Source organism: Dipodomys merriami, unplaced genomic scaffold (assembly GCF_024711535.1).
Source record: "Dipodomys merriami isolate MVZ:Mamm:240054 unplaced genomic scaffold, mDipMer1.0.p SCAF_5, whole genome shotgun sequence".
NCBI lineage: Eukaryota > Metazoa > Chordata > Mammalia > Rodentia > Heteromyidae > Dipodomys > Dipodomys merriami.
In genome coordinates this window covers 4,036,029-4,048,058 of record NW_027206068.1, presented here as the reverse complement: position 1 = coordinate 4,048,058, position 12,030 = coordinate 4,036,029, and the positions used below count along the sequence as shown (strand labels likewise).

Here is a 12,030-nt window from a genome sequence, read left to right as displayed (position 1 = left end):
TTACTGCAGGAAGTATAAAGTGTATGTAAAGGCTGAAGTTCTTTTTACCTTTAGGGTGCTGGGGAGGAAACCCACAGTTTTGTGTATGCTAAGCAAGCATAATACTGGTGAGCTTTATGCTCCCCAGCCCTTACAATGTACAAATAAGGAAAAAAAGAAAGTAAGCCCAGAGCCAGTGGCTCACATCTGTAATCTTAGCTACTAAGGAGAATGAATCTTGTAGGATCACAGTTTGAAGCCAAGTAGAAAAGTCTGTGTGATTCCATCTTCAATTAACCGGCAAAATGCTATATTGGAGACATAGCTTAAATGGCGGAATGCCAGCTGTGAGCAAGAAAGCTGGGTGAGAGGGGAAGGCCCTGAGTTCAAACCCTGGTACCACCATGGAGAATTTTTTTAAAGGACGAAAGTCATTACTTCATTAACTTTGTTTATACAGACCAAATGACTAATAGTTGGCATATAGTTTTCTAGTCTTTCCTTTTTTTCTTAAAGGTGATGATTTTCTGTTAACTACAATGTATTATAAACATTCCCCTTGACTTTAAAGTCTTACAGTATCTCAGCCTCTTTCTAAATAGCTAGGATCACAGGTATAAGCCACCAGGCCCATTTCTTTTCTTTTCTCTTACTCTGGGATTTCAATCACTTGAGAGAATTCTGAATCAACTATCCATTTTTTTAAAAGTATTTTCTCAATTGAATATAATATACAGGCATAGGGAAAAATGAAAGATTCAGCTTAAATACAAAAGTCAAAAGTCAATGTAATAGCCCTACTTCACAATTATTTGAATGATTAAGATTATTCTAATTTTTTAAAAGCTTGTTCTACTTGTTATCAATTACTTTATGTGATTCCTTCTCTTGAAAATTTCCTTTACTTCACTGTTCAACTCATATGACTTTAAATTTTTGTTATTATACTTCCATGTTGTGTAGCATCTTGGTTTCCTGTTCATATATCTCTTATGTCCCTGACACTATTATTTTTACATATTTTATTTGTGCTGGTCCTGGGGCTTGAACTCAGAATCTAGCTTCTGTCTCTTAGCTTTTCCATTCAAGGCTGGTGCTCTACTACTTGAGACACAGCTCAAGCTTTTGCTGTTGTTGGTGGTTCACTGGAGATAGGAGTAACACTTTGCTGTCCAATCTGGCTTCTAACCTTGATTTTTAGATCTCAGTCTCCTGAGTAGCTAGGATTATAGGCATGAAAACACCAGAACCTGGCCACATTTTGATGTTTTTCAAATTTCAGTGATCCTTGGCTAAATACTCATATTTATTTGTGAATACAATCTGTTCATGTGGTAATGAACCTCTGTGGGTTTCTGAGCGGAGATATGATCAGGTGATAGGAAGGTTCCCAAATAGCCAGATTTACAGGATTTTTGTCCTAGGTCTGACACCATCCACAATAATCTTTCCATCTCTGTCAGAAGTGGTCCTCCTGTAGCATGGGGACTTTTACTGTCTGTTTCGGTGCAGATTCAGTTGCATTTGATGTTCTGGATCTGCCTGACTTGGAGGTCTTCTTGCTCTGCAAGCACAGGCACAGCCAGCTGCAGTATACCGAGCAGTGTGTGTGAAACACTCTTGAGTCTGCTGGGGGTGTGGACTCTCCTCACCCCAACAGTCAGGAGTTACCTGCTTCGACTTCACCAGGTATTGGCCAGAATCAAAAACACACCTGAGCTTCAGAGTGTTTCCAGAACACTGTTGGTGCTCTGCTCTGCCATAGTGGATAAATAACTTTTATTCTTTTCAGCAATTTTTCAAAAGGAGAGATATAAAATAATTTGCTTTATTAACCATGTTCTCCCATACTGTCCAGCCTTATTAAGTATAATTGACAAGCATGCAATATATTTATATATTTTATATATACTTAAGGCATACATCTTGATGATGACATACATTATGAAATAATCAGTCAAGTTCAGCATACTTACCACCCATGTGGTTGCTGTTCACATTTTTTTCTTTTCAAAATATCTTTTAAGCAAAATCTCAAGAATTAAAAAAAATTACTATTACTATTGGTTTGATGAGCCATAATAAACCCCTTGGCCTTCAGTTCAACAGTAAAAATGTGTGTTTTTGGTTGTTATAAATTAAATTTCTTAGAACACTCCCATAATTCCCTTATTTCATTTTTATTTCCTTCCCTCCTTACTGCATTTTTCAATCAATCCATTTATGGTAACTTTCAAGTAAAGAACATGTTAAGTTCCAAATAAAGACACCAGATTCTAAAGGTGCTACCCTACTTTAAAACAAAACAAATCAGGAAGTGGGCAGAATAGGAAGCCCCAGTTCCCGTTTCCCCACAGAAAGTGACTTAATAACAATTAGCAATCTAAAATGCTTTTACGTGAACCCCTGAAAAACAGATAGGAATCATAGTACCCAAGGCAAGCTCAAAGTCAAGAGCAGCCACAGTGAGTAAAAAAAAGTCAATTCATGTGAACTCCCACAGCCCTTCCCCCAGGCTAGTACAGCTCTGCACTAAAGGGGGAGGGGGGCATAAAGGCTGATTCACAATCCTCCCTTGGGAGAAAAGACCAATCAAAAGTCTAGCTTCCTAGAAAGGCTTGCCAGGGCCTTGAGGGGGCATGATTTCTATCCTGTCTGATTTGGATCACTGATGGGGAACTGGCATCTTTGGGGGGCCTAGAGTTTTGGAAAGTGGGAGCCGAGAAGAGCTTGAAGGCTGCTTGTTGTAGAGCTTAGAGACCTCGCACTGCCCCTAACAGAGGTTGGCACAGCTTGGTACAAGCCTTTGGCACAATTATGGAAAATACTAGGTTACAGATCATCCCTTGGGAGGAAATGAGAAGCGAGAAAAATTCCTGCAGCGCTCTTCTTCCCTTTTGGAAGAAGACTGGGAGTAAGAAAAGAAAACAACACTGAATGTATGAGGACTGCAGAGATCAGTCTGGTGGGTTGGGACACAGTAAACATGTAGTAACAAAGACAGACACAAGAGGGAGCAAGAAATTATAAGCCACTTGTAAAAAACAAGAACAAAAAACAAACCCAAACCACAAACCTTTCTAATTAGGAATCCCACACACAAAGCCACAGAAAATATGTCCCCTTAACAAGTTTGAGATACCATTAGATTATTCAGCTGGATGGAGTGATCTACTTTTGTATCCTGTTAAATAGCCAATTTGTAAGGTCTGGCTAATTTTTCAAATATACAATTTATGGTTAAAAACAAAAAATCAGGAGGGGCTGGGAAGGTGGCTCAGTGGTAGAGTGCTTGCCTTGCATGCATGAAGCCCTGGGTTCAATTCCTCAGCACCACATAAACAGAAAAAGTCGGAAGTGGCGCTGTGGCTCAAGTGGTAGAGCTCTAGCCTTGAGCTGAAGAGCTGAGGGCCCAGAGTTCAGGCCCACAACCAACCCCCAACCCCTCCAAAAAAAAAAATCAGGAAATCTGAGCTCAATAAAGGAACAAGTTAAATCTCCAGAAAACATCTCAAAAGAAATGGAAATCCATGATTTGGAACAGAAAAATAATTGTTTTACAGAAGTTGAGTGAATAAAAAATAGCTAGCTGGGCTCAGGTGGCTTACGCCTATAATCCTAGCTATTCAGAAGGCTAAGATATGAGGTTCATAGTTTGAAGCCAGCCCAGGCAGGAAAGTGTGTGAGCCTCTTATCTCCAATTAACCACCAGAAAACTGGAAGTGGTGCTGTGGCACAAATGGCAGATTGCTGACAGCACAGGATCTGAGTTCAAGCCCCACAACTGGCCAAAAAATTGGTAGCTAAGTAAAATACGGAAAACTATACATGAGCAAAGTTATACTTTTTAAAAAAAAAAAACACCTGTTCCTTCTATAAAAAGGAAAAACAAATTCTGGAGCTGAAAAATAAAATAAAAGCTTACAAAATGGATTCACATTTAGATTTAGTCAAGTGGAAGAAACAATTAGTAAACTTGAAGACATGTCACTTGAAATCATTCCCCAAGCTAGAGGAGAGAAATAGATGTGCAAATTCAAGAAGCTTAAAGGAGGAAGAGATTGGGGAAGAACAATGAAAGGGGTAACATTCAACAAGATGCATTTTACTCATTTTTCATGTAACTACTTAAAGATGATAAAAAATAAGTTAAAATAAAGATAGGGAAATAATATTGTAAAAAGGAGTTTAAAGCACTCCAACTAAATAAAGCCAAAGACATCCAGATGAAGCTACTTTAAAATCAAAATACTCAAAGTAAAGGACAAAAAGAAAAACTTCAAAACAGAAAAAGGAAACTGAGCTGGCTTCTACCACTTGACTCAAACCCCAGTTCAGCTTTTTGATGGTTAATTGGGAATGGAGTCTCTTGGGCTTTTTCTGCCTGGCTGGCTATAAACTCCAAACTCCATTCCATGTATCAGCCTGTTGAATAGCCAAGATTGCAGACATTAGCCAATAGCACCCAGCAAAATTGCTTTTCTTTCTATTTTGTAAAAAAGTACAAAATGTTTTTTTTTGTTTGTTTTTATTTTTATTTTTGGCAGTCCTCGGGCATGAACTCAGGACCTGGGTGCTGTTCCTGAGCCTTTTGTGCTCAAGGCTAGTTCTTTACCACTTGAGCCATAGTGCCACTTCTGGCTTTTTCTGCGTAGTTTATTAGAGATAAGCATCTTCTGTTTTCACTGTATTTGATTACGGTGCCCTGCATCTTCTATATACATTTTCCTAATTTGGGGAGGGGAAAGGAAATAACAAAATGCTGAAATATGGATACAGGTTGACCCACAGTAACAATGAGATGTATAAGACACTGTTGAAAACAAACTTTACAACTTGGGGGCGGGGAGGGAGAAGTTGAGGAGGAAGGGATGATAGAGTAAAAACAAAGGAGGGGGTAATAATGCTTGATGGGAAATGTACTCATTACCTTACTCACGTGACTGTAACCCCTCTGTACAGTATCTTTACAATAAAAAAATACAAAAAAAAAAGAGTCTCACTGAGTAGCTAGTACTACCGGTGTGAGTCACCAGTACCCAGCTAACATTGGAAGCTTGTTTTGAGGTAATATAGACATGGTAATAGTATTCATGAACACTGAACATTGGGTATCTTTTTAGTTATTTGTGTCTTCTCAATTTCTTTCATCAATGTTTTATAGTTTGCAGTATACAGATATTTCCCCTTCTTGGTTAGATTTATAAAAGCAAATGTGAGTTCATCAAACTAAAAAGCTTCTGAACAGCAAAGAAAATACTGAAGGATACAGAGACAACCCATGGATTGTGAAAAAACATTTCAAACCATATATCAGATAAGGGGATAGTATATTAAATATGTAAAAAGCTTAACTTCAAGAAAACAGCCCAATTCAACAGTAAGCAAAGGGTCTCAACAGATACTCTCAAAAGAATATATAAATGGTGAAGGGATATATGAGAAAACTTGTCAACATCTCAAATCCTCAGAGAGAAGCAAATTAAAAAACCACATTATTGCCTCAAACCTGTAAGAATGGTTATTATACAGAAAGGCAAATGATAGGAAGTGTTGGGAAGGAATGTAGAGAAAAGGGAAGCTCATGTACATTCTTAGGGGGAATGTAAATTAACACTGCCATTTTGAGAAATTAATGGAGGTCATCAATAATTCACAGAGTTGCCATTCAATCTAGAAATTTTATTTCTTAGTATATATTCAAAGGATCAGAAAACAGTCTGGCCTCGAATTTGCCATTCTTTTACCCATTTCCTGAGTGTGGAGGCTACAGCAAAACGCACTTTCTTTTTCTTTTGTTTTTGGAGGGGGAGTACTGGGGTTTGAACTAAGAAGTCTTTGTGTTTACCAGACAGGTGTTCTACTACTTGAGCTAAGACTGCACCTTAAGAATAGATTCTTAATATTCCCTTCACACACACACACTATTATAAGTTGGTGAAGGTGTAGATATATTAATTATCTTGGTTGACTATTTCTACAATGTATTAAACACCACAAAATTTATCCATAAATACACCAAACTATCATGTATCAGTTAAAATAAAACTTTAATATGAAGAAATAAAAACCTTGCCAGTGGGTGCTTATCATTTATTATCACTAGATTGCCTTGTAAGATTGGTAAGGGGAGTGCTTTGAACTGAAATGAAAGTATACTGGATAACAAGAAAGTACCTTAATGTATGAAGCTGTTAAGGCAATTACATAGAAAAATATAGAATTTTGTAATACAATAATCATAGTGTGCAAAATCATTTTTATTTCTGGTATAGAATTTGAAAGATAAAAGCACAAAAATAACTACAAGTATGAAATGGTGTTAATGGATATAAAATATAAAAAAATGTAATTTGTGACATCAGTTACATAAAGTGGGGAAAATGTAAAGGAGCACAGCTTTTATATACTGTTCTTGTTAAAGTGATATCAACTTTAAAAAAAAGATTGTCATAAGTATATTTTATGCAATCTCCAGGGTAATCACAAAGAAAATACCTACAGAAGATGCAAGAAAATGAGAAAGGAATCCAAGTCTGTCAGTATAAAAAGAATCAATAAAACACAAAGGCAATAGGAGGGAAAAAAGGACAAAATACATAAATACAGAAAATCAATAACAGAATAGACAGTGAACCCTTCTTTATCTGTAATTGCTTAAATACATCTAGATTTAACACCCTCAGAAATGACAGAGTGAATAAATGGGGGAATAAACCAGAGTTAACTATGATCTGTCTACACTATATGGCACACATAGCTATAAATGATATATATGTGGTTATCCACATACATATACATATATAATGTATACATATATGATAATATTTATATATTATTTATAAATGTGATATATATCCACAGAATACACATTCTTCACAAGTGCATATAAAACATTTTCCAAGAGAAGTCATACTCGAAGCAACGAAGAAGTTCTTAACAAAATTTAAAAGACTAAATCAAGCTGGACATGGTGGCACATATCTGTTCTGGTAGGCTGAAGTTGGAGGATTATACTACTTCAAGACTAGCTTGGGATATACAGTCAGTTAAGTTCTAGGCCAGTTTGGGCAACTTACGAGATTGTCTCCAAAAATGAAAACAAAAATACAAAAAACTGGAAACCATACCATTAATAGAATACTGGAAAAGTAGATATTTAGCAACATAGAATTAAACAGCCAATAGTTCAAAGAAAAAAACTCACAAGGAGACTTAGAAATTATCTGCAGACAAATGAAAATATAACATACCAAAACCTACAAGATGCAACAAAAGCCAAAAGAGAAAACTTGTAGCAATATAGACCCACATTAAAAAGGAAGAAAGCTCTTTACAGCAGCCTAAATTTGTATCTCAAGAACTAAAAGCAGATCTAAACCAAGATTTAGTAGAATAAAAGAAATAACGAAAATTTGAGCAGAAATATATGAAATAGAAAACAAAAAATAGAAAAAGAAATGAGTTGATTATCCACAAAGATGAATAAAATTGGAAAACTCTTAGCTACCTAAGAAAATTTCAGGAAGACTAAAATTTAAAAATCAGAAATGAAAAACAGCATTAGACTACTATAAAAAATTAGAGTAGATTATGCAGACAAAGTATTATACATGCTACCATGACTGGATCATTAAGAAATAAATTATCTGAGCAGATTTGAAAACCATTAAGGAGAGCAAAAGTTCTTCACCAAAGGAAAGGCCATGACTGGTTGACTTCAATGGATGATTCTACCAAACATTTATCTATAGAAGAAATAATACCAATCATTCTTCCTCCACCAAGAAAAACAGAGGAAGAAACATTTCCACACTCACTTTTAAAGCCTGAATTAGCCTAATACCAAAATAAGTCAATGACACTATTGGAAAAAAATCTCTAAAAACCAATATTCCTGATGATCATTGATACAAAAATCTTCAATCAATTACTATAACAAAATTTATCTGTACAATAAAAGAAGGTATACTATGATCAAGTCAGATTCACTCTTGGACAGCAAGGATAGTTCAATATTCTAAAAGAAAAAAATCAATGTAATAAACAATATTAACAGATTGAAGGGTAAAAACCACAGGTCATCTCAACTGTGCAAGAAAAAAGTTTGACAAAACTAAGAATCTCTTTATACTAAAAACACTATGCAAATGAACAGAAGTAAATAACCTCAGTATAATAAAGTTCATATATAAAACATCCCCTACCTAAGATCATACTCAAAAGAGAAAAGCAACAGTTTTCCCTCTAAGATGATAAAAAAGGCAAGGATGCCCACTTCCATAAGAAGACAGTGACTATGAGCTACAAAAGATAGTTGAAGAATTAAAGACACAATAAATGGAAAAGTATTTTCATGTTCACAGCTTGGAAGTCAAACTACTCATATGGCTCAGTCATCTATTAGATTCAATATACCCCCTAATCAATATGCCAAAGGTATTATTTTTACAGAAATAAATTTATCAAACATTTACTAATGGTGCCAATTGCACCTCATAAAACTTTCTCAAAATCCTCCCTAACCAGATAAATTTGTACTATCTTTGGTTTTTGTTTGTTGTTGTTGTGCTGGGCTTCAACTTAGGGCCCGGGCAAAAATATATGACATATATTAGATAAAAATATATGAAATAGAAATATATGAAATGGGCACCACTCATAGCTAGTGCTCTAACACCTAAGCCACATCTCCACTTCTGTTTTGTTTGGAGTTTTTTGGTGGTTAATTGGAGATAAGAGTCTCATGGGCTTTTCTGCTCAGGATGGTTTTGAACAGCTCTTCAGATCTCAGCATCTCAAGTAGCTAGGATCACAAGTGTGAGCCACTAGTGCCTGGTTATCTTTGTTTTACAAAGGAAGAAATGGAGGCTTATGGAAGGTTCCTCACCCAAGGTCAAAGAGCTAATGTGAGCAGCAGTGGGAATAAATCTCATTGTGGTTTGACTCTGAGCCAGTGCTCTGAGGCCATTTCCTTATATTGTCTACCCTGTTGGAGGCCAATAGGTCAGGAAGAAATAACTGCAGTTCAAATGGAAATGTTCCTTCCTATGATACTGTAAGTGACTCAAACCCAGTGTTCTCATTGTCTTACATGGTAAACATCTGCCCATGGGCAAATTAGAAAACTAGTTGGTTCTTGAAAATATTGAAGGGTAAACATTTTAAAATTCAATGCCCTCATTTAGCATATTCCTCAAGAAACAAAGTATCTAGCTGTTGTTACTTCTGTCTTCTTCTCTTCATATTCTGCTAATTCAGTGCTTTCTTGCAATAGAATGAATATACGTCCCACTAAATTCGTATTGAAATCCTAACCCCCCAGTGTGATGATCAGAAAGGTGGTGATCAGATCTTTTAAAAGGGTCCTGTCAAAGTTTGGGAATACTCTACAGCTCTCCTTCTACTGTGTGTAAACATAGCAGGAGACACCTAAGCAGGAGACATCTAAGGCATTTCTTTTGGAAGGTCAGAGGTGATTTCAATCCAGGTCTCCCCTGGTGAATGAAAGCAAGGAAGCTTCCCTCAGTAGCAGAGCCAACACTGGCTTCCCCATCTTCTAGAAAGCACAGTTCCAGGGGTCCCTGTGCTCCCTCACTGTGTGACTTATGTATACACCCTGACTTGGGGGTGGGGAACAGGAAACTCTAAACAGGATAAATATAGGCTCTTGTCATTTCCTCATCTTGATCTCCTATCTTGCTCAGGGTTTGACATTTTATAGGAACTTAATAAAAATGACTAAATGACCATTTTTTAAAATCTGACCTGCCCACCCTTTCTACCTACCTGGAACCTGCATACCAGATCCTCTCACCTACAGCCCTGTGCCTGCAGCCTCCAGTGATCCTGACTTTGTGTCCTATCCTTACCACTATGGTAACCATTTCAAAAAGCTCTGGTCAGTTCTGGTAGGTCTGCCTTGTTTGTTTTACTTATGCCATTCCCAGGGCTTGAACTCAGGACCTGGGCACTGTCCTTGGGCTTTATTGCTCCAGGTTAGTACTATACTGCCTTATCCACACCTCCACTTTCTTATGGGGGGGTTACTTGGAGTTAGAGCTCAGGGACTACCCAGGCTGCCTTTGAACTGTGATCCTCAGATCTCCTGAGTCGCCAGGATTAAAGACATGAGCCACTGGTGCCCAGCTGGGGTTGTACTTAATGTTTCTGCATAAAGCTGCAAACAGTTCATTCCCTTTGTTGCACAGCAACATAGCACACGAATAAATCACTCCTATTCTCACTCATTGTGGAAGGGCATGTGGTAGGCGCAAGATGACTGCTACCATGAACAATGCTGCTGTGAACACACCTATTCAGGTTTGGAGATGAAGTGTGCAAGGTTCATAGAATCAGTGGGGGGTACACACCCTCACTAGGAGGGGAATATGATACATAGGAGGTGTTTGGTCCTGGGATGTGTGTAGTTAGCTTTTAGTGGCTGCTGGCCAATGATTTTCTACAGCGGATGCTCAGAAATCATTATTCCTTATTTTTATTCCTTCTGCATGTTTTTTTTCCCCTCTCTAAGTTGAAAATTTAAAATTCCTCTAGGATCCTCAGTGACTCCACTTTTCCTGCTATATGATCTTGTCCCATAGGCTAGAGAAAGCACAGATCCAGGAGTAGGAGCCAGTTTCCCAGATACAGATCCTGTTCTCTGAAGGAAAGCCGATTTTCCACAGGCTTGGGAGGCTTGGAACTGGTCTTGGGGAGCTCCCCAGGAACTCCTGTGCAAAGTTCCTGATCCTTTTCACCAGTAGACACCCTCTCCTCCCATGGAGATACCAGACAAAGGTATATATCATGTTCCCATGCAGAAAATCCCTCCCTGTCCCTATGAAGTTTACTGAGCATGAAGTTTACTGAGCACAGCTTCCCCTTGACCTTCCCTGGCCTCTGTCATCCAGCCTCACTGCCATTTGACTTCTCTTCTCCATCCTCGGACGGCTGCCTGTGCAACATCACTATTCTCCCCAGGTTCTCACCCAAGGGCTCTTTATGTGTCATCTGGGGTGTTCCTGCTTTCTTGAGCCTGTTCTTCCCAGTACAATGCCACAACCATTGCTTCTTCTCTCCTTTACACTTCACTCTTCACCTCTTACTATCTGTGTACAGACAGAGGCTCACCTGTCCACTGTCCTAAAAAAACACAACTTTTATCCATAGCCTAATGATGCATCCAGATTTACACACCAGTCAGATATTCTTTGGACACTGGACTCCTCACCTTTGCTGTTAGCTCTGCCCTGTTGCTCTAATTGGGTCAATTATTGCCATGAATTACATGCCTGCTCTCAAATGGCCCTGAGTATCTCCTGCTCAGGTTATTCTGCCCTACTTCGTTTCCACCAGTACGCCATGTATTTATTAAAAATTTTATGTGCCAGGCACTGTTCTCCATGAAGAAGAAGATTCAGAAGGACCAAAGATGCTTTCTCTCCATGGAGTTCACATCTTAGTAAGATAGGTAAGAGATAAGCAACTGGACATTAGGGACACATTTTTACTAAAAATAAAGTGTGGCCAGGCACTGGTAGCTCAGGCCTATAATCCTAGCTACTCAGGAAACTGAGATCTGAGGACTACAGATTGAAGCCAGCCCAGGTAGGAAAGTCTGTGAGGTTCTTATCTCCAATAAACTACTCAGTCAGTGGCAATGTAGCTCAAGTGATGAGTCCTAACCTTGAGCCAATGAAGCTCAGGGACAGCACCCAGGCCTTGAGTTCAAGACCTAGGTCCTAGCACAAAAGTATGTAAGCAAGTAAATAAACTGTGGTAGTGACTTGTCCTTATGGTGTTGGGGATGGAATGCTGGTATGGGTGACAAACTGTAAGAGAATCATGGAAGGCTGCTTTGAGGAACTGGGTGTTTTCCCACAAGCAAACCAGAGGGTAGGAACCATGTGGCTTATTAACACCAATGCTGGGGTGACATTGGTGGCACTCAGAAGTGCCAGTGAGGTAGGGTCACAAGGTACATGCTATGATTGCTGGCACTGGGAAGGAGATGGACTTTAGTGCTGTCACTTTTGCTTTACAAGTCCA

General features: G+C 38.2%; 1 protein-coding gene across 9 annotated transcripts in view; it reads right to left on the bottom strand.

Annotated features, from left to right (window-relative positions):
• Positions 1-12,030, bottom strand: part of Cobl (cordon-bleu WH2 repeat protein) — a 213,354-nt gene that overhangs the window by 71,269 nt on the left and 130,055 nt on the right. The window lies entirely within an intron of this gene.